This window comes from Pelodiscus sinensis, chromosome 25 (genome assembly GCF_052426305.1).
Source record: "Pelodiscus sinensis isolate ZL-2025 chromosome 25, ASM5242630v1, whole genome shotgun sequence".
Classification (NCBI taxonomy): Eukaryota; Metazoa; Chordata; order Testudines; family Trionychidae; genus Pelodiscus; species Pelodiscus sinensis.
In genome coordinates, this window is record NC_143076.1 from 5,143,242 (window position 1) to 5,167,576 (window position 24,335).

The 24,335-nt window shown below is 44.1% G+C and overlaps 1 pseudogene; it reads left to right on the plus strand.

Annotated features, from left to right (window-relative positions):
- The first annotated feature begins 21,989 nt into the window (after positions 1–21,989).
- On the plus strand, positions 21,990–23,850 carry LOC149521693 (uncharacterized; annotated as a pseudogene).
- The last annotated feature ends 485 nt before the right edge of the window (positions 23,851–24,335 follow it).

A 24,335-nucleotide genomic window follows, 5' to 3' on the forward strand; every position in this document is an offset into this window, starting at 1 on the left:
TAGTACTTTGCATTTGTCCTTATTAAACTTCATCCTATTCACCTTAGACCATTTCTCCAGATCATTTTGAACTATAATGCTACCCTCCACAGCACTTGTCATTCCTCCCAGCTTGGTATCATCCACAAACTTTATAAATATACTCTTTATCATAGAATCATAGAGCTAGAAGAGACCTCAGGAGGTCATCAAGTCCAGCCCCCTGCCCAAAGCAGGACCAACCCCAACTCAATCATCCCAGCCAGAGCTGTGTCAAGCCGACACTTAAAAACTTCTAGGGACAGAGATTTCACCACCTCCCTAGGAAACCCATCCCAGTGCTTCCCCACCCTCCTGTGGAAATAGCTTTTTCCTAATATCCAACCTAGACCTCCCCCACTGTAACCTGAGTGGCTCCTTATTCTGCCATCTGTCACTACTGAGAACAACCTCTCCATCCTCTATGGAACCTCTCCGCATAGGTCATGTGCTCCAGCCCCCTAATCATTTTGGTTGCCCTCCGGTGGAAACCTCTCTGTGACGTAGTGGAGGGTACCTTGCTGGTTGCTATGCTGGGCAGTGGGTTGTGAGTGACCTCCACTGGCTGCTGGCTGCAGCACGGCACAGCAGGGCAGGGGATGAGTCATTATGCAAGGGAGCTTCGAAACTCATCAGACAAGTATCTCCCAGGGAGCGGAACAATAGGAAGAAGGGGAGTGGAGCCCTGGCTGGGGGCAGGGCTGGAAGAGTGAGTTAGTTTCTGTCTGGTATCATGGAGGAAGCAGCCTAGGCAACAAGCTGGGATTTAGGGGCCCAGGCTCCCCCATCTCAAGGGGGGCTGAGGCATGCTAGGCCTGCCCTGGAACCAGATTACATCTGTGCTGTGCTGTGTTCTACTGGCTGGTGGAGTCTGTTCATGCCATTACAGGGGTGCAGGAGACGGGAAAACCCCAACGCGCCATCACACTCTCCAATGCATCCACATCCTTTATATAGTGGGGGGCCCAGAACTGGACGCAGTACTCCAGATGTGGCCTCATCAGAGCCAAATAAAGGGGAATAATCACTTCTCTAGATCTGCTGGCAATGCTCCTCCTAATGCACCCTAATATTCCATTCACCTTCTTGGCTACAAGGGCACACTGTTGACTCATATCCAGCTTCTCATCCACTGTAATCCCCAGGTCATTTTCTGCTGAACTGCTACTTAACCATTCAGTTCCCAGCCTGTAACAACGCTTGGGATTCTTCCGTCCCAACTGCAGGACTCTACACTTGTCCTTGTTGAACCTCATCAGATTTCTTTTGGCCCAATCCTCTAATCTGTCTAGGTTACACTGGAGCCTATCCCTGCCCTCCAACATATCTACCTCTCCCCCTATGTTAGTGTCATCCACAAACTTTATACCACCATATAAATCATTGCTGAAGACATTGAACAGAACTGGTCCTAAAATTGATCCCTGTGGCACCCCACTTGTTATGCCTTTCCAGCATGACAGTGAACTATTGATAAGTATTCTCTGAGAACTAAAATAGTCTTGCTTTTCCCTAGAAGGTATACACTGTAGGAAGCTCTCCTACACTGACAAGGAATGGATTGAATCGGAAATAACAGGATTATTTCCTTTCTAATTACAATGATTCTGTTATGCTGAAAGGTGATGTTTAACTGATTTTTTTCTCTGAATTTTTTTTGCTATCATTTTCAGAATTGTTTTTTATTTTGTTCCAGTTACTAAGAACTCAGTTTTCACTGATAACCTGTCATTTTCAGAAAACAACAACAAAATAACAATTACAGCATACATTTCAGTTAAAACATCCTAGATAATTTTGCAACAATTTTGATAATGTTAACAAGTTTTCACACACAAAAATCATTTTTGGAGAAAGACCATTTTTCTATTAATAAAATATTTAGTGAAAAAATCAATTATCTCTAATCCAAATCCAGCAGACATTCCATCTGTCAAGACTGTTCCCCTCTCTGGCACTCTGAGCCCAGAAGGTGAGGGCCTGCAAGAGACCTTAATATCTTGCCTCTATAGGTTTCTGCTTAAAAGATTCCAAGGTCACAGATTCCCTGGTCTTGGGAGATGGGTTTTTCTCGCTTGCGTGGTGGCAGCCTCTTTTCATTTTGAATCCAGAAAGAAGCAATTGGTAAATTCTTCCAGTGGGTACCCCAAGCTCTTTTACGACAAGGGAGCTTGAAAAAAAGAAAATGAACTGTTATCTGATAGCTGACCTCTCAGTTTCCTCTAACATTTTCTGTCCTTGGGCAGATTGGATTTTCTTTTGGGTGGGTTGAAAGTACGATACCAATAGTGAGGTAGTGCATGGATGTGCACCACCAATACAAACAAAAAACATATACAGTATATTTTAAACATTTCATAGGTGTGAAAGAAAATATTAACACAAGGGATAGTCTTAGGCATGCATACACAGTCCTTCTATTACCTTCCAGGACACAAGATTCAAATCATCACCTTAGAAGGTGATTTTATTAAAAAATAAGAAAAGTTTACTTGATAAAGCATACTTGGCTGCTAGGTGTTTTAAAGCAATTGAAAAAAGAAGTATAGAAATAGAAATTCTGTCCTTGGGATATAACTTAAAAATAAAGTGGGTGGAGGGCGTGGGGGAGGAGGGCACATGGACTTAGCACAGAGAAGTTTAACCAAATAACAAAAAAAGAAAATAACTTGATTGCATCTAAACAGACATTCCATTTACTGTCTACTCACAGATCTGTGCTTCAAGGTCCAGTCCATTTCCATGGTCAGTATTCTTTGTAGGCACGGTAGTTCTGCCTGGTTCAATAAAGTAAAAGTAGGCAGAGGGTTTCTTTCATTTCAAATCTCCATGCCTTCACCCATTGGCTCTCCTGGCTCCCTGCCAATACCTCCTAGCTACCTGAGTTTAACCCTTTGGTTACTGAATGATGGGATGTTCAGAAAAGGCCAGCACTGCTATCCATCACACCATAACTAACCCAAAGCTCAAGTTTGTTCAGAATTAGCCCAGCTATAGGACAAGGGATAAAAACTAAGCTTATATGTGAATCCAAATTTGAATCTCTCCAGGTTGTTTGGAATGGGATTATCATTGGGTGCATGCTCTGAAAACATGGATTCTGGTCTGGATCAGAACTTCTCCAAACTCTGGGAAATTCATCCCTAGAGTTTTGATTCTGGCCCATTTCTGCTTAAGACAGATGGAAATTAGACACACAGTTACCTTTGGCAAAGCATCTCAACACAGATGGACTCATGGTCAGTGATATCAAATCACTTCAAGGCAGATGGGCACACAGCTGATGCTGCCCTTTTTGCTCATTCTGCATTCTGTGCCAGGAGGCATGGATATAGGCAGTAAAGAGAACAAAACTGGTCCTTTCTTTCTGGCCCTGGGAAATTCAAGGGAAAAGCAAGTCTTGCTTCCCAGAGGTGTCAAATGAAAATAAATGTTTGCACAAAATTACAATGATTTGTGGATGATAGAGAGGCATTTAGTATGTGCCACGTCCTAAAAATCTCATTTGAGCTACCTTTTGCACCTTTTAAGCACTTAAAAAAACAACAACACTACATTTAGACTAAAAAGCATGTTCTGCTTCCATCAAGCCTTGTTACAATTGTTATTTCCTATAAAACATAAACCAGTTAATGGTTATGGCAACAGAGTGCAGTGGTATTCCTTAAAGTAATTTATGTCATATTGTTTCTCATCTGGCTTGAGATAGTAATTTTAGGAGTACATTCATTTAACGCTGGCATTGCTGCTTCACCTAATGCCTTTTTGCTGTTGATGGTATATGTGTGTTTTACTTACACAGTAATTGAGGATAAACACCGAGCAGGAAACTGCACTGAGAGGAATAGATAGACTGTCTAGGAATGCGGTGGGATAACGAGAGCTGACAGCGATGGGTGGGGTGATTTTTTTTATTATTATTATTTCTTTGCCATAGGTTTTTTGGGAAAAAAATTGTTAGGTCAAAATTTCTGCAAAACAGCCCAGAATTGAGGCTGGGAAGTGATGCTCCCTACACATTTTTGTAAAGGATTTGAAATACGTGGGATGAAGACCTTGTGGTTAAGTGTCCTGGACTAGGGTTTAGGAAATCTGGATCAATTCTTGACTTTACCCATCTTTGCCTCCGTGATCCTGGGCAAGCCACTTTTGTCCTAATTTTCAGGTTTACAATAGGGATGGCAGATTTTCAAAAGATCTCAAAATCCAGTCCCAACGTCTGTATCCAGCCCACTGTATCCTATGGAGCTCTTGCAGCCATAGGTGTCCCACTAGGAGCCGAGAGGCACTGAGACATTTTTGAATGTTTGGCCATTTTCTTTCTGCTTGAACATTGGTCCCCACATCCCCCTGTGCCTCCCTGCCCCGCTGCTGAAACTGGGATATTTCCTTTCTCCTACCACTCTAGGATCTATTTAGTATGAACTCTTTTGGCCAGGGACTCTCACTTAAGATGTAAGGACCTGATATTAATTATTGTCCCTGAGCGCTACTAACACCAGAGGCAGGCTATCTATGCCTGTATTGTGTGCAGACTTTCTTGCTGGCTATGGCCATGGGACAATTCCAGACAGCCCTGACATGCATACAAAGTGGTTTTTGGTTATTCAAAATGGCATCCTCTGCCCAGCCTCGTCTTGCATGTACCATGCATGCGAGGTCACATCCCATGCCAGGTGCCATTTTGATTACCAGGGTAGAATTGCATGCCTCACTAAAAATGTCAGTTGCCACTCTGATACAAAACTCTAAATCAGCATTATCAGCTGCAGCAGCAAGGTCTGGATTGTGAGTGCTGGGTGCAGCTGGCTGGGGTAGGTTGTTATGTAGAACTCCATAGTCCACCCTGCTCTTGGACTAGAACATCAGGTCCCATCTTCCCTATTTACTGGCTGCCAAGACTGATGATTCTGTGTATTGATTTTCTGTGAAAGGGAAAGGGGCGGGGTAGCCAAAGAGTGGAACTCTCCCTGAAAATACAGCCTGGTCAAAGCCTATTAACCCTGTACTCTGTTTATCTGTATATCAGCATGTCCACACTGCTCTAGTAATAGCACATCTCACAGGCCTGTCTGGAGCTGCAAAGGACTTCTTTGCCTGGAAAAGCATTTATTTTTCTAATCTAAATAGAAATGAATTCAGTTTCAGGCCATCTTGGAGGTAGGGGTTTATCTGAGGTACCTCCGAGTGTAGAGCATCAGTACAAACAGATAATTATACCGATTCAAACATTCAGGATGGGAGATGACAGATTCAGGGAGGGCTGAGAATGGATCTGAAACTTTGATAGTCCAAAGGTTCTCGGAAAGCAAATACTAAAGGAAAAAATTAATTATTCAAAATGCTCATTTAGCCCCAATTTAGCAAAGCATTTAAGTTCAGGCATAAAGTTAAACATATGCTTAAGAACCTTGCTAGGCTGGAGTTTTAAGGCCTAATCCTGCATGGTACTGGGCACCAGTGGTTTCCTCTAACATTTTCTATCCTTGGGCAGCTTGGATTTTCTTTTGGGTGGGTTGAAATACGTAAAATACCAATAGTGAGGTAGTGCATGGATATGCACCACCAATACAAACAAAAACCATATATATTTTAAACATTTCAGGTGTGAAAGAAAATATTAACACAAGGGATAGTTAACAAGGAACAATGCTTATGGTATTTAATATGAAATCAAATAAAAAAGTAAATTAACAGTACCCTTTGAGTATCATCATCCTTTCTAACATTTCACGCTAGTAAATACACCAAAATACATATTAGCATCTTAAGGCTGAGCTATGTGTGGATAAACAAATCTATGAATCAATTAGAAACAGTCATGTATTGATGACAATACAATATTTACTGACACTGGAAAGGAGAGTAAAAGGCATTCACTCAGTCTTATACAGTTTCTCTGGGGAATGTTTAGGATCCATGCTATACAAGGACAAGTGAAACACAGATAAGAGTTCTCCTGGGTTGAAACGTTCACCTTGAGTGTGTCACCAACTCAGAGTAGAATCTCCAGAACAAATTAACACATGGCTTCAGGGTTTGTAGACAGATGCATGTTTCAAAGAGCTTGCAGGTTTTATCCTACAAAACAACTGGCATCACACCTACTACTTGCTACTTCTGACTCATAAGAGCCAAAACTCTACCATATAGTAAAGATCTGGCCTTAACGCAATACAATATACCATGTATTAATTAGTAACGTGGGATTTAAAAAAATCATTAAGATCAGAGTTTTAGATATTTGCAACACTCCAAAAAATCTTTTAAAAATTAAATTTTGTTTGAAATGTAATCATGCAAATGTCTGGTGGGCACCCCCATCACCCATTGGCTGCTGTATGAATATTCAGCACCCGTCAGAAGTACTGTGCCTTTTAGGAGTGAACTTGTTCACTACTGTGCTGTTCAGCTGCTCAATGAATGACTAGTTTAAATGAATCGTCATGAAAATAAGATAATTTTAGGTCACCTGCTCCAACCCCCTTCCAATGCAAAACTGTCCCCTACAACAGATTCTCTGGTGTTTTGTCTAGTTTATTTTACTGAAATATACCAAGTGGGGGAGCCTTAAAGTGCCTGCAAATATATTTAATTCACACTTGAAGCCTGCTTTACTTTGCTACAGTGGTGTCAAGGGACCTCAGTGAAAATCAGGCCACTGGAAGGAGGCATGACACAAAAATGCAAGTAATGTGGATGAAAATTTATCCACACATTTCTGAATCCTTGCAATGCTTCAATTTCCTGCTTTGATTGAAGGATTGGAGTGCTTATTTTCTCTGGCCCAGTTTCCCCACCTCTAGATAAGCTCCACATCAAATAGTCCCACAATAACCATGCACACAGCAAGCATCTCCTGTACATACTAGAGATAAAAAAACTCTTAGCAGCTGGGGGCCGCTTTGCTCCGGACCCTAATTGCACTTGTACCTACAAATGCTAATAGGATCTAGCCTTACCAGCCACTGCTACCCTGAGGTGAACCTTGCTCAAGAGAAGTAAAGTAACAAAAAACTTTTTTTTTCTTTTCAGACAAAAAAGCCCTATTTTTGTTGTTGTGTTTGACCTTCCCCTGTCAGATGCAGCTTGAAGATTAGTGCACAAATCTAAAGCTCCTGCATTGCCCAAAGTAAAGTGCCACAGAATGCTTTATCTCCCTGGCAATGTACTTCAGAGGGCTTGAACCTGTAAATCAAGGATAATCAAACTCTGGCTCTGGAGTGTGCTGGAGGCTAGACAATTCCTCAGCAGAGAAAATGAGGCTGTGACGTGTGTAACTGTGCAGAGATAAAGATATTGGACCAGATTAATCCCCAGTGCAGACCTGTTGTCTTTAGTGGAGTTACACGAGAAATGGATTTGGCCCATAGCAATATATAAGGAAGACGAGGCATGTGGGGTCTTGTAAGTGTAAGAGTTTATCTCTAGTGCCCCATGCAGCATCTTTTGAGGCTGTCTGCAAGGAAGGAAAAGCTGGCAACAGCTGGGCTCTCTGGGCATGAATGGCTTAGATCCTGCATGAGTTTTGTCATTGTTGTAACTGGCAGTTCCACTGTGACGTACTCAGTGCTTAGAGCTAGAAAAATGCTTCACGGAGAACAAATAATCTAACACCTTTTTTCCCCATTGCCAATGTGATTTTATGAACTTTTCCATTATTTCTGATTGATTGATGAATGAATGTGGAATATTCACTGAATGCAAGCCTGTGGTCTGTGCACCAGCTATGTTCAGCATATATTACGTACTTTGTCACATGTGACTAAAATGACATGTAACAAAGTTACCCCAGTGTATCCTCATTGACTTCAGTAATGATACTCCTGATTCGCACCAGTGTCAGTGGGACAAATTAGGCTTTTTTTGCCCGGGCTTCAATCATTACCTAAGTTGCATAGTAGTGAACAATCATGCCCATAATCTTCATTTTCTTGTAAAAGGGGGAGGATAGGAAATTGTTTTAAAAGTACAAACCACAGAATTAAAACTTGAGTCTAAGCCCGTTGCAGTTCTATATTCTTCAATACATATGACGTGTGTGTTTAATGTTATACCGATATACTGCTGGCTGCTTACTTATTAATGTTATTATGTTTAGTGACTGTTTACTCACTTGTAGCCTTAAGCAAAAATTAAAAACCCTCAGCTTGTATTGCTTGATTTGACGGGCTGTTTTCACACGTGGGTATGGTGTGAGGTGGCAAAAAACATTCTTAGCTGCAAGGAACATTCTTAGCAAGCCACAATTAGTTCATAAAGAAAATTGTTTGGGGGGGACAGCATGTGTGCAAGGACAATGACATATGGAGGCTCCACTTTGAATAGAAAAGAGCAAAACTGCATGCAGAGGCTTGTGTGAGTTTGGCAGTCTCAGCCTAGGTCCCCATGGGACTCTTGTTTACAGCATAAGAGCATTATCCCAGGTGGCACTATTCAGTGCTCGAGTTGTCAGTCTCAGGTGAGAGGCCAAAGACTGAAGGGACCCTGGATGTCCCGATTACTCTTTGAGTTTGTCTACACACAAAAGTTGCACTGGTTTAACTCAAAACTGTTTAAAAACCAAGTTAGTTAAACCATGTCAACTGCTGTGTGGACAATCTTATATCAGTTTCAAACTGGTTACATCGATTTATTTTGCAGCAATAAATTTACCAGTGCCAGCTAAGCTGCAAAGTTGCACAGATTTAGTTTGATCCATTTAAAACCATGCTTTAAATAAACTGGTATGACTTTACGCATAAACCAACCAAGTCCTAAAAGCTGTCCATGAAGATCCAGTTGGTGTGTGCATTACAGGAAATCTAGTCCAGTCAATGCTTGTGCTGCACTTTACTTGTGAGATAAGAGTACATCCTGATTCTCACTTATACTAAAGCCCCTTTCCATCATCCTGTCAGTGCAAAGGACCTTTACTGTATATGAAAATCAAGCCTTTAATTCTCCTGGGAGCTGTGGCTGGCCATCTTTTACCAGCTCTAAAATAATTTAGCTTCTGATACGGTACCCAGTAAAGCCAATGGAAAGACTCCCAATGGGCACCAACATATAGTGGTTGAAAATGAGAAATGAAAAAAGGAAAGTAAGAGAAATGGGTTGGCTGACTTTTTGCTTCTCTGTTGTTATTTTTATTTTCAGCCTATTGAAGCACTGAACAAAAGAGTATTTAAACAGGAAAGTCATTCTCATTTCAGCTTAAAAGCCAGGAGTAAGCAAAAGAAACTATACAGAGTTGATTCTCAGTGAAAATAAAGGCAGTTACAGAAGTAAGGAAAGGGTTAATTTCCAATAGCAATGGGCATAACCAGGATATTTAATTTTTGTTTTCACTGTGCCTGATCATGTTTCAAGTTAATTCAAAACCTACTGCCCACCCTGACACAGAGTCTCTTTGTCCCCTCTATAATTATGACGTCTAAGCTTGCCCTAATAATTCTAGAAAAATTAGCCCAGGTCCCTTAGTGGACCACCAAAACCAGTATTCACGCAGAGGTAGTATTGAGATAGAGCCATGAGCCCTGATCGGTTAAATAGCAAGGGTGCCATTGATTTTCCTAGGACTGAGAGGCGTTCTTTCCATCCAATTCTTATTGGCTACGTCTACACTGGCATGATTTTCTGGAAATGCTTAAAACGGAACAGTTTTCCGTAATAAGTATTTCTGGAAAAAGCGCGTCTACATTGGCGGGATGCTTTTCCGGAAAAGCACTTTTTCCGGAAAAGCGTCCGTGCCAATGTAGACGTGCTTTTCCGCAAAAAAGCCCCGATCGTCATTTTCGCTATCGGGGCTTTTTTGCGGAAAAGAAATCTGTGCTGTCTACACTGGCACTTTTCCGGAACAGTTTTCCGGAAAAGGACTTTTGCCCGAATGGGAGCAGCATAGTTTTTCCGGAAAAGCACTGATGATTTTACAGTAGATCGTCAGTGCTTTTCCAGAAATTCAAGGGGCCAGTGTAGACAGCTGGCAAGTTATTCCGGAAAAGCGGCTCATTTTCCGGAATAAGTGGCCAGTGTAGACACAGCCCTCGAGTAATGTGAGTCATATGGCTTGACCCCTTCAGAGCACTTAGGAAATAGGGAAGTAAATATCACTGAGCACAATTCTCTGTCTCTTTTCCAGCCCTCTAATTAACAATTCGGCCCTATTTTGACACCATGCAACTCATCACAAATAAATTACGTTGCTTGGGCCCAGGGCAGAAATGGGACCTACTTTATCAAAGTGAAGTACCTGGGGCTTGGAGAAAAGAAAAAGAAAATGGGAACAATGTGAAAGAAACAAAGGGAAAGAGAGAGAGAAGATGAACCGTAAAACTGATCTCACAAATTGCAAATGGAATGTTCGTACAATGCAATTTATGAACAACAGTAAGAAAACAATTTGATGGCATTACTGTTGGCTGGAGAAGTGATTGGCTTGTTTAAGAATCTAACAGCGGAAGGAGATATTTCACCCTCATTCTAAGACCATTGCAGGCATTGGTGTTTTGCCAGTCTGATGCCAGAAATCCAATTCAGGTATTGGCTGGTCCAATAGCAATAGATCTTGCAGCCCATTGTAAAGCAGGGCATAAATTCAGTGGTGGGAGGCAGCCATTCTGACAGAGCGGTGTAAGATATGGCAGCTTGCCTTATTCACTTGTGAACAAAATCACCTGTTGGGATTTGGAAAGATGAACTTGAAATCAGCTGGGATACTCTTGGTTTGGTTTTCTCCCTGGGTATCTACAACTATACGTTTACCTTACCAGACATGACAATGGCTGTTTGAGGATTATCTGACCCACCCAGGTTAAGCAAAGACAGCACAGACAAATGGAGGCTGCTTCCAGAGGATACATGAAGCATTGGCAAAAGTCAGAAATGGCTGTAATCCAACATGCAATCTAACTCTCCTTGGGAGACTCACACAGATACAGCAGGAAAAGAGGATAGAGAATGTGGAAGAGCTGATCCCCATCTATCGCGCATAAAAGGGGTGCAGGACCACAACAGAAATTTTCATTGCTCATCTGGGTGAGAGCTGAACAGTTCAGAACAGCAACATCTGCATCAGCTTCCCAGATATTCATATAGTATCGCCAGGACAGACGGGTTAAATTCTATGTTATAAATGGCAGATGTGGTGCAGACTGCTGCAAATCTCTGGGTGTACCCATGGAATACTGGTATAAGTGTGGGACAGAGAGGAGCTTATGTAATAGATTCTCCCCTTGCGTCTTCCAGGTTTCTGGGAGATATCAGCGTGTTTTGGATGTCCCACCCATTTAATCGGAGAACTGTTCCTGATTTGTCCAGTCCATCAGTATCAAAGGCCCAACACAGAGCAACTATCCCAGGCTGTCCACTCCTGCTCTGCAGCATAACACACACAGGACTCTGAGAACTACGGCTAAATGTTTCAGCCATAGTAACCCTGCCATTGGATTGTTTTGGGGACAAGGAGCTCTCCAGAGCAGGGATCACCTCTTTGTTTGTGTGCATACAATGGCTAGCATAATGGGTCCTTGATACCTAAGTGGGGCCTCTGGTGGTATTGTGATGGGATTAAGAACAGCATTGAACAGACCTGATTCCCCACTGCTTTACATCCTGGTGAGACATGTAGTAAGACTAGAAGCATCAGGATCGTATCAACATTTTGCTGGAGCGTTTGACCAAGAATCCAGTGAGTACATCACTGCTGGGTCCTCTGTGTATTTTTTTTAAGATTAATCCATATTGTTCATTCTCAGAGATCCAGTTAGCATAGTTCCTGCCGAAACTCTGCATCTCAGCATCTCAACAATTGCTAGCCGAAACCCTAGTAACACAACTTACTGTTGGGAGCAAACAGCTGAAAGGCGGACCATGCAGACTCCTTGGATTTGGTGATTGTGGCCTCATTCTATCACTTGCCCTGGCACTGAGCCTCCGGTGTCTGTGACATCTCAGATCAGAGCTTAGCCAGTGCACACTGCTTGCCTTGACCTCTTGCCGCCCAATAGTATGGTCACCTGGCTGTCACAGGATTTTGCAGCAACACAGTGCCTGCAGGATGACAGCAGAGACAACATGGTTGGCTGTGAAATCTGCCATGAGAAATCACAGCAGGAAATGAGCACAGAGTCCAAAACACAGAAGCGGAATCATTTGGGACATGGAGGAGCATAGGAGAGAATCCCCAGCAACTCCGTCAGCTTTCCAGGGGCACCTAGGTCAGGGATGTGAATTTCTCATGACACACAAACAAGCTATCTTGCTCCCTGAGAGCAACTGCTGTTCCACTGCTCACCTCACAGGTAGCCTTATAGATATAATGCTTGATGTCTGTTACTGCTCCTAGAGCACACACCTTTGGATAGTGGGCAATGGATTTGATTTGATTTTAGTTCAGATGCTGAAAGGCTTCAGGTTTTGTGTGTGTGTGTGTGTGTGTGTGTGTGTGTGTGTGTGTGTGTGTGTGTGTGTGTTATCTGTGTGGAGGGGGATGTTAAGTGTTGAGAGAGAGAACTATTTTCTGATCTAATTCGGAAAATGGATGGGATGCGAAATGAGTTTCATGGAGGATAAAAGCCCTAGAGGTGCTTTACGATGTCACACTGTATCAGACTTCATTGAGCAGCCACTGGATTAACTCCATTATACAGTGTGATTCACATCCCTGATACTTGCATTTCCAGCAACACTTAAAAGCAATCCACATCCATCCCTGCCCCCAGAAGTATAGTGAAGGAAAAAGCTACCCCTACATTTAAAAAAAAAAAAATAGCATTGGACTCATAAGGCTAAAAGCCTGCAGTTCCTGAATGGTTAACTCAGAAAAGTAAATTATTCAGATGCCTCGGTAGCCTCAGCAAACTGTACCGCTAGAAAAACTTAAAAAACAATGAACAGTCTAGTAGCAACTTAAAGATTAACAAAACATGTAGATTAGTGACAGAAATGTAGCCGTGTTAGTCTGGCATAGCTGAAACAAAAAACAGGACTATGTAGCACTTTAAAGACTAACAAGATGGTTTATTAGGTGATGAGCTATCGTGGGCCAGACCCACTTCCTCAGATCAAATAGTGGAAGAAAATTGTCACAACCATATATACCAAAGGATACAATTAAAAAAAAGAACACATATGAAAAGGACAAATCAAATTTCAGAACAGAAGGGGGATGCGGGGGGGAAGGTAAATGTCTGTGAGCTTTCATGCTTAAATTCGACACTTTACACCTAAGCTTAAACAAAGACATCAATTATCTTACCCATTACAAAGATAGCTTCCCCAGTTATCACCTCTAATATCATTAGCTCACAGACATTTACCTTCCCCCGCAATCCCCCTTTTGTTCTGAAATTTGATTTGTCCCTTTCATATGTGTTCATTTTTTTAATTGTATCGTTTGGTATATATGGTTGTGACAATTTTCTTCCACTATTTGATCTGAGGAAGTGGGTCTGGCCCACGAAAGCTCATCACCTAATAAACCATCTTGTTAGTCTTTAAAGTGCTACATAGTCCTGTTTTTTGTTTCAAAACATGTAGATGGTATCATGAGCTTTTGTGGGCACAACCCACTTCTTCAGATGACTGGAAGGAATGCCCCATGGAAAAGATACCATCCCATTTATAACTGTTCTCTCAGCAAAGGGAACTTCCTCCTGTTCCGACCTTGTGGTAGAAGCCATCAGCCAGTAAGGGTAGAGAACCCCAACCTGATCTTTTATTAGACCTAAACAGACCCAACTGTGGCCCATTCTGACCTCTGCTGCATAAAGTAACAGCATCAGGGTGTGGGCAGGATTACATTCCCTGGTTGGTTGGACTTTCTATTGATGTAGTTATCCAGGTCTGGATGCCTTTTTCTCCTGTCTCTCTCCCTGATTTTATACTAATGCAATTCTGCTGACAGCAATGGGGTTACACTCTCTTACTCTGGTATACAGAGAGGAGGTTCACAACCTTAATACCTCTTTTGCTGACTCCTATTGCCAAGTGGTGAGGTTTATACGATACTGCTACCACATATCACTGGAAAACATTTTGTTTTCATTCCAACAGATACAACAATGCATGTGAATAAATAAGGGTATGGCTACACTACCACCCTAGTTCGAACTCCACGAGGAGTAACGGTAGTTCGGAATAGGAAGCCTAGTCCGAACTACCTAGTTCGTGCCGCGTGTAGCCGTGGGGCACAGAGTCCGAACTAGCGGACATTTAAAAATGGCGGCGCCCGGCAACATGCAAATGAAGCCCGGGAAATTCAAATCCCGGGCTTTATTTGCAACTCCGGTTCGAACTAGGGTGGTAGTGTAGATATACCCTAAGTTTCTTCCACTCCTCTCTCCCGAAAGCCCCTCACTAGACATGGCCTTCACAAACGTCAAACCGAAACAGAACATTCCGAAAGGCTGTTGGATCTAGAGGCTTAAATGGGTTGGATGAATAGGCAAGCTAACAACCTCTTTCATCTTGAGACTTAGATCTATTAGGCCTGATACTCCGTCACCTCCCATCTAGTGTCATCATTTAGACAAGCACAGAGTGGGTTTGGAGGATAGGGACATAATTCAAAATGACCTTAGCAAGTTAGAGAAATGGTCAGAGGTAAACAGGATGTAGTTTAATAAAGAGAAATGCAAAGTGCTCCACTTAGGAAGGAACAATCAGTTCCATACATACAAGATGGGAAGCGACTGTCTAGAAAGGAGCATGGCGGAAAGGGATCTAGGGGTCATAGTGGACCACAACTTGAATATGCGTCAACAGTGTGATGCTGCTGCAAAAAAAGCAAATATGATTCTAGGCTGTATCAACAGGTGTGTTGTAAGCAAAACTCGTGAAGTCATTCTGCCGCTCTACTCTGCACTAGTTAGACCTCAGCTGGAGTACTGTGTCCAGTTCTGGGCGCCACATTTCAAGAAAGATGTGGAGAAATTGGAAAGGGTACAGAGAAGAGCGACAAGAATGATTAAAGGTCTAGAGAACATGACCTATGAAGCCAGGCGTCATGAACTGGGCTTGTTTAGTTTGGAAAAAAGAAGATTAAGGGGGGACATGATAGCGGTTTTCAAATATCTAAAAGGGTGTCACAAGGAGGAAGGAGAAAATTTGTTCCTCTTGGTTTCTGAGGACAGGACAAGGAGTAATGGGCTTAAAGTGCAGCAAGGGAGGTTTAGATTGGACATTAGGAAAAAATTCCTAACTGTCAGGGTGGTCAAATATTGGAACAAATTGCCAAGGGAGGTGGTGGAATCTCCCTCTCTGGAGATATTTAAGAACAGGTTAGATAGACATCTGTCAGGGATGGTGTAGACGGAGCTTGGTCCTGCCTTGAGGGCGGGGGGCTGGACTCGATGACCTCTCGAGGTCCCTTCCAGTCCTATGATTCTATGAAAGTGCTTCAAATAAGCACGACAGCATTTACACCCACTGAGTCCAGGTATAAAATGATGCCACCAAGTGAGAGGCAGCCTGAATTGAGCCCCATGGAGTATAGTTACTAGCGCTGTAATGATGGTGCTCTTATCCATTCCTTGACAGTGAGTTCAGCAATATTGCATTCTGCCTTTTTCTACTGCACCCCTTCCAGCTTCCCTGTTTCCTAGAAGGCGCTATTTGATGGCCTTTGGGGGTCATGAGAGAGGCATTAAGTAATGTTCTAGGATGCATAGGGACTGGTAACACGATCAGTGGCCTGGCTGGGTATTAGAGCAGGCATCCAGCCATTAACATCATGCTAGCAAAGCACAAACTGCACAATTACAGTCCACAACCCTGTTAGCTTTGACCTTGGCATTGATTTCCGCAATGTGGTTACATCGAACAACACAGACCCCCTGCAACTTTCAGAGGCAGAGAAAGAAATGTGATTTGGAAGTACTCCTGCCCCTGTGCAGCAGTGTGATCTAGTTGACTTCGGTAGAGGACTAGGAACCTGGCTCTCAGTTACACAAAAGCAGCGATGGGCAACCTATGCTGGGGGAGTTAATTGCTGATGCATTGCTATGAATTATTACTGCATGTGATCTTCATCTCCCCTCCCTCCAGGCCCTGCTGGCTCCCCAGTGAATCCCAGCCTCATGAGAGCCAAGCATGTTGGCAAGGAGTGAGATCCAACCTGCTTCTTTCGTCTTGCCTATCACATGGAGAGCAACTGCGTGGCATGGTTTTGTGACGGCAGGTATTAAAAAGTAACTGCTTATTCTGAGCACTTGATCACTGAAATGCAAATCAATGTCATGGATCTAATCCTGACTGAAAACAACCCACGGACAGAGACCTTCAGCAATCCATCTATTCCCCAGCCATGAGCCTTCAGCACACCTGAAAGAGGGGGCCTCATCCAAACCTAGGCAGGCCAGATGGAGAGGCCAGCCATTCCATCTGATGCTTGAGACTCTGCCCTGGATACTACAGGTTCATCAGTCAACTGAGCTAAAGCTGATCCAGCTCCTGGTAAATACATTGATGGTTCAAAGGATAAACAACAGAGGCTTAAATGATGCCAGGAGAGACCCAGCTGTGTTCTTCCTTGGGATTAATGACTGCCTGTTAGAATTATGCTTTTGGCTGTTAACCCCATCTAATCATTACTGTTCTAGGAAATTGAGAAGGATCTGAGTTTACTATAATGGGGTAGCATTGTCTACTGGTGAGAGCCAAGGACTGGAAATCAGAACCCAAATCTGACTCCCCCTGCAGGCAATTTCCTGGGGAGAATTACACTCCTTCATCCTGATATCAAATTTGCAACAAAAATCTCACCTCGAAAGTCACTTAGGGCCAGATATATTTGGGTGCTTCATTTTGCAGTTTTGCATGAGTGGGATCGTCAAGAGCAATTGGGACTTAAGTACAATACTTGGGAAAATCCCACAAAGAGCTTATCTCTAAGCCCCTGAGTGCTTTGGCCCTTAGACCAAGCATGTCTTAATCACCTTCCAGCTTTTGGGTGCTCAATGTGAAGTGCTCGGGTGCTGATTTTCAGAGATGTTGAGCACTTCCAGCTTCTGACTTGAAATAGCTTTATTTCTGATTTACATGAGTGTATTTATCCAGGAGGGGTGGGGACCAATTCCTTAAAACTGTAGCAGGAAGCTAGGCAGGAGTGGGGCTGGGGTAGAAGCTCTACAGCGGAGCAGAGGGCATGTGAGAGAGAGAAATTTTAAGAATTTGAAAAAAACAGAATTTCCTTTCCACAGTATTCTGATATTTTGCAATTTCCTATCACCCTGAATTGGAATGAAAGTAAAAAATTTCAAAATTTCTGAAAGAAATCCCTGTTACAGGCTGGGGACCGACTGGCTAAGTAGCAGTTCAGCAGAAAAGGACCTGGGGATTACAGTGGATGAGAAGCTGGATATGAATCAACAGGGTGTCCTTGTAGCCAAGAAGGCGAATGGAATATTAGGGTGCATTAGGAGGAGCATTGCCAGCAGAACTAGAGAAGTGATTATTCCCCTTTATTTGGCTCTGGTGAGGCCACATTTGGAGTACTGCATCCAGTTCTGGGCCCCCCACTATAGAAAGGATGTGGATGCATTGGAGAGGGTCCAGCAGAGGGCAACCAAAATTATGAGGGGGCTGGAGCACGTGACCTAAGAGGAGAAGTTGAGGGATTTGGGCTTATTTAGTCTGCAGAAGAGAAGAGTGAGGGGGGATTTGAGAGCAGCCTGCAACTACCAGAAGGGAAGTTTCAAAGAGGCTGGAGAGAGGCTGTTCTCAGTAGTGATGGATGGCAGAACAAGGAGCAATGGTCTCAAGTTACAGTGGGGGAGGTCTAGGTTGGATATTAAGAAAACTATTTCCCTAGGAGGGTGGGGAAGCACTGGGCTGGGTTCCCTAGCAAGGGGGTGGAATCTCCATCCCTAGAGGTTTTTAAGTACCAGCTTGACAAAGTCCTCTGATGGTTTAGTTGGGGTTGGTCCTGCTTTGGACAGGGGGCTGGACTCAATGACCTCTTGAGATCTCTTCCAACCCTATGATTCTATGATTCTATGGTAAGTGCCAGCAATGTCTCTCTGCCATGTATACTGGCCAAACTGTACAGTCTCTGGAACAAAGGATAATGGACACAAATCAGATATTCGACATGGTAACACACAGAAACCTGTTAGGGAACATTTTAACTTGCCTGGGCATGCAAAGGATTTAAAATGGCTATCCTCTTTCAAAGCAATTTCAGAAATCAACTAGACTAGAGAAAGAAAATGCAGAATTGGCCTTCATATGCACAGCTTGAACAAAGAGTTTAACTGGATGGGACATTATGTTCAACACCCAAATTACATAAAAAACTAAGTATCGGGCACTTACAGCCAACTCTACTGGCCTCATTTAGCACAGACACTTTGACAGGGTTTTTTCTCTCCTGTCTCTCTCCCCATTTTTTCTGTTTGATGTTTGACCCTCCGAGCCTCTTGCTCCATATCTGCCATCTGAAGAAGTGGGTTGTGCCCATGAAAGCTCATGATACTATCTATATTTTTTGTTAGTCTCTAACAACCATTCATTTCCTCTCTTTCTCCAAAAACTCACACTCCAACATTAAAAACTTTAATAATTTCTTTGTTTTGTTTTCAGGGAGTATTTTTCTTATGAGATACATTTTTACTTTACAGATACCAAAACCATTTATATTAGAAATGATTTTTGAAAAGCCAAACAATTTTCAGATTTCCATTTTGATTTGGGGGGGCGGGGGAGATAGAGAAGACAAAAAACGTTTTCATTTTCCCACAAAAAGCTAGCATTTTTTACCAGCTTTATATACCCTTACTGAGTGAAAAGTTGGAGCTGTGCCTGAGGGGAGGAGGGAAGCTAAGGGGATAGAGTGGGTATCTTGTCATCTCCAGTATAGAAATGGTGGATTTATTCTTTATTTTGTTGTAGTAGGGGATAAAATAAAACACAAGGTCCTGTGAAGGTTTCATAGATGCTATGGTATGTTTTGCCATTGCTGGCTTTCCCCCGAACTTTTAGCTAAAATTTCTTCTCCTTTAATTGCCCTCCACTCTGCACAATATGCTAGTTTGCTGCCACCGTCCTCCCCAGAACTGGCTGCATTTCATTGGTGGAATAGGTATGTACTTTGCAATAAAGCATTTTGGATTTATTCCGGGAGAAATGTGATGTATATATATAAAATATCATTTGAATTCAAAGTGGGTAATTAAAGCTCTTGTGCAGTTGTCATACTGACAACACATGCCATTGTAAACCTTTCAACCAGCCATTTGCAAAGGACCAGATGGCAACTCCTTTGTCTGTATTTATACTAATTTATTGGACTGATATAGCAACTTTTGATTGCCAGCTAGTGAGAGAAGGAAGTCATATCTCAAGGTTATGATGTAGTCAGAGTGACATATTATACAACTATGATAATACTGTCATAAATGAAAGTATTTTAAAGTGTGAGAAAACTCTCAAATTACTTTATTTGCATGTGGGATACAGTATCCCAATAGAGTAGCCAGATATTCTTATTTTTTAGGAACAGTCTCAATATTTGGGTCTTTTTCTTCTATAGGTGCGTATAGCACCCCAACCCCATTCTGATTGTTCACATTTGCTATCTGGTGACCTGTTCCCAATAGGACTTACAAATTAACTAATGCCAGCTTATGAAGACTTTGCCCTCAACCAGTAAGGGTATGTCTACACTACAGCACTAATTTGAACTAACTTAATTTGAATTAGTTAATTCGAACTAAGCTAATTCGAACTAGTGCATCTAGTCCTAAAAACCAGTTTGAATTAGCATTTTGCTAATTCGAACTAGCATGTCCACATTGAGTGGACCCTGAACTGAGGTTAAGGATGGCCGGAAGCAGTGCCGGCAGGGCATCAGATTAGGACTTAGAGCGTGGAGCTGCTGTCTCAGGCTAGCCGAGGGCTGTGCTTAAAGGGACCCGACCCCCACCCCGGACAGACAGTTCTCAGGGGTTCCCCGCTCGCTTGTCTAACTCGATGGAGGACAGCAAAGCAGTCCTGGCTTGGAGTGCCCTGAGTGCCCACACTTGGCACATCATAGCACTCGGCCATCAGCCCGGCTACACTTGCCGCAGGCTGCATCCGGGGTGGGGGGTGTGAATCAGGGGGCTGCAGGAGAGCTTCCACCCCGAGGAGCCCGCAGAGCCACCCCAGTCCTCCCCATTGGAAGCTCGTACCCCATTCCTCCCTCACCTCCTTCTACTTATCCTTCCCTAGCCCCCCTTCCTGATGTACAATATAAAGGACACGTGTGTTCAAAAATAGAAACTCTCTTTATTTAACAAAACGGGGGGAGGGGGGGGTTAACCTCTGGGGAGACTAGGAAAAGGAGGTGGGAGAGGGGAAGAGAGAGGGTGGGAGAGGGGAGGGCAACTAAAATGATCAGGGGTTTGGAACAGGTCCCATATGAAGAGAGGCTAAAGAGACTGGGACGTCTCAGCTTAGAAAAGAGGAGACTGAGGGGGGATATGATAGAGGTCTATAAAAGCACGAGTGGTGTGGAGAGGGTGCATAAAGAAAAGTTCTTCATTAGTTCCCGTAATAGAAGGACTAGAGGACACCAAATGAAATGAATGGGTAGCAGGCTTCAAACTAATAACAGAAAGTTCTTCTTCACAAAGCAAATAGTCAACCTGTGGAACTCCTTGCTGCAGGAGGCTGTGAAGGATAGAACTATAACAGAGTTTAAAGAGAATTTAGATAAATTCATGGAAGCTGGGTCCATGGAGTGGTATTAGCCAGGGGGTAGATATGGTGTCCCTGGCCTCTGTTTGTGGAAGGCTGGAGATAGATGGCACGAGACAAATGGCTTGGTCATTGTTTCGGTCCATCCCCTTCTGGGTCCCTAGCGTTGGCCGCTGTCGGCAGACAGACTACTGGGCTAGATGGACCTTTGGTCTGACCCAATATGGCCATTCTAAGCTCAGGGCTCAGGGTCGGGGGGTTCTCACTGGACCTCCCAGATTTTCATGCAAACATGCTCCTGGGTGGCCAGGCTGGCAGCTCTCCTGCCCTAGACGGCCACTTTCCTGTGCCTAGTGCGGAGGTCATGGATGAGGTCCACAATGTCCGCACTAGAGCAGGTGGGCGCCCGCCTCTTGCGGACCCGGGCAGGCTCCCGGGAGCCGCCAGCCTGGTCCCAGGAAGAGGCGGAGGGCTGGGTGGCAGCGGGTGGCTGGCTCAAGCCCTGCCAGGTGCAGGGTCTGCTGGCTGGGTGCTGGCAGGCTTGCACCTGGCATGGGCACCGTAGCCAGCCCATGCCCCTTTAAGGGCTCCGGGGCCGGGAGGGGGGCAGAAGAGTTTCCCTGGTGGTGCCCAGAGTGGCCACCAGGGAAAGCTGGGGAGGGCTAGCCTCCCACTAGTTCGAATTAAGTGGTTACACAGCCCTTAATTCGAACTACTTAATTCGAACTAGGCGTTAGTCCTCATGGAATGAGGTTTACCTAGTTCCAATTAAGCGCTCCGCTAGTTCGAATTAAGTTTGAACTAGCGGTTTGTATGTGTAGCGCCTATCAAAGTTAATTCGAACTAACGTCTGTTAGTTCGAATTAACTTTGTAGTGTAGACATACCCCAACTTTGCCCAACGATCTCAGGGGGCTTTACAAATATCAGAGAGCTGATTTTCAAATATGCTGAGTGCCCTGAGCTGGAAATAGAGTTTGGGGTATTCTGAAAATCCAACACTAATTGTCAAAGTCTTGCAATCTTCCTAAAAATAGTTCAGTTTTATTATCCTCGTCTGATTGACGGGGAAGGCTTAGAGGAATTAAGTCACTTCCCCAGGTCAGTAGCATGGTGATGGGGGGGAGGGGGAGTTGCTCCCGGGTGCCATTCTGGCACCAATTTAGCTGCCAAAAGTTATGTTATTGTTGACTTTTTTATGATTATTTCCTATTTTGTGTATATTTCTGCAGTTGACTGTGAAAAGGTTTCAGCAAAACCTTCAAAAGTAAATAGGATGATAGTTATTTACGGGCCCCCCTGCCCTTCCTCGCTATGTCGCACCCGAGATTCATGCCAACCATGCAAGAGGGTCTCAGAGAGGCTGAGCCTGATGCATTGACCCCAGAAATGACTGGGGAGGTACAGTCTGTTGTAGAGATAGAACTGGCCTCTGCGGAAGACTTGCAACTTGCTGAAAAAGGTGTGTCCCCGAAAGCAATCGATCATGCGGAGGCCTGTGCTACTGCAGAGCCCATGGAGGAGACTGAGGCACAACTTGCTTCCCTGATTGCACACAAGGCCCTGCGAGACACTGAGGGGTCCCTGTCACTTGCAAAGGCAGCTCTAGAGCCCACAGAAGTGAGTGAGGCGCATGCTGTTGCACAGACTACAAAGGACACAAAAGGCTCGATCCCTTGAACCTATTGGCATGGCAGAAGTGGCTGAGGCACAGAAGACCACAGAGAACAGGGAGGCCCAACCTGTGACCGAGACTCCAGAGGTGGCCAAAACACATCCTATGGTGCTACAAGCACAAAATGCCAAAGTGGTGGCTGGTGACAGTCAGCCTGCCATCGCAACCTCAGATGTAATGACTGACTCCCAGCCTACTTCCCTGGGCAAGCCAGACACTGAGGCCTACGACACTGCACAGAGCACAGAAAAAATGAGCAAGGAGCAAACAGCTCTGCCAGCCATGCAAGAGTCTCTGCCTGCTGGCAAAGTCCGGCCAGCTGGAGAGATCATAGAAGAGATCCTGCATGTGACTGGTGAGGCCCAACTTCTCGCAGAGGCAGAGTCTCCGAATATCACAGGGAATGGTGAGACCCGTCCTATGGCAGAGACTGAGGCAGCATCTGTCCCAAATGTTTTCAAAAGGCTGGTGTCTGGCCAACCACACAAGCAGCTGAGGGAAAAAGGAACTTGACCCTGCAAAAGTAAGTGAGGCTCTGCCTGCTGGAGAAAGCCAGGCCCATCTTAACACAGAGGTCAGAGATGAGGTGGAGGTATGGGCTGCTGATACAGACACAATGGAGAATGAGACAGTGAAAGAAACTGTTACTCAATCCACTGGGTGAAGCATGCCAGAGAGTGGTGGGGCTCAAATACAGACACCTGCATCAACTGACCATGAGTCTGAGCCTGCTACAGAGGGCAGTAATAGTGCCCAGGCCCCGGAAGAGATGGAAGTCCCTTGTGTCGCAGAGACTGAGATACAGATTGCTGTCCCAACCACACAAGAGCTTCCCCGGAGCACTCGTGAGACACAGCCTGTTGGACTTCGTGCGTAAGCGACTGAGGTCCAGTCTGCCGCACAGAGCGTGGGCATGTACACAACAGCACTAACCATTCTGAAGTTTATTAAAGTGACCAGTGAGGCTGCTGCTGAGTCCACAGCAGAAAACGAAGCTGTCCTGGTCCATAGACTGTGCTGGAGACCCCAGAAGAGGCTGAGTCTCTGCAATCATTGACTGAGACCTCAGAATAAAAGACTGAAATAGGGGTTGAGATCCTCAAACGCCAACTTTTATAACAGAAGACCAGAAGGGGAACATGCCGCAATAAGCAAGGATGAAATTCTGAAAGCTTTGGAACCAGAGATGCTGAACCAGAGCTACAGAAGTACATTGAGCAAGAAAACCCAGCTGCTTTTCTTGGAGCCAGCAAAGAGCTCCCTCAGACACTGGAACGCAGGAGTGAAGTACAAGCTCGCCAGCCTCTGGCATCCACAGAGCCTGCAGTAGATGAGAGAGGAGTCCAAGAGGAGACTACACAGACTCTTTCAGCTTCCGAAACCCACGGCACAAAGGGCGAAATGGCCCTGCATTCAGACTGGGGACCTATTGGCAGTGAAGCCATGCCTTCAAAGGAGATCTTTGCAAAGCAAGCACCTGATCTTATTCCTATGGCCTGAGAGCTTCTATCCCAAGCAGAAAAACCAGATCCCATCAACTATGCCAACCCAAAACAGATGAACAGACTTCCTGTACCTGAACTATGCTGTATGTCTTGCCCAAAACAGCCTATGAAGCTGCAGTTGTGTAGATATAGTACAATGGGCATTCTGCCAATATTAGTCTCATCTTTTATAGATGGTAACAAGTGAAAGTACATCTCATCTGTGTCTAACCTGCTGTAAACATACTCTCCTACAGGCAGCTGTCTTCCCCTTTTTAATGTAATTCATATTAAGTATGCTTTGCAGAAGGGCGAAATACCAACTGGACCTCAAAAGTCTGTATTTTAACACCTTGACTACCATTCTCTCTAATTGCCTACACCATTCACAACAGTGAACACTTGTATTTTTAATCCCTCACTATCTTCTGGGTAACTAATATTCTCACCTGAATTAGCCCACACAGAGCTGTCAAGCTAATGCACATACCATTCACTTTT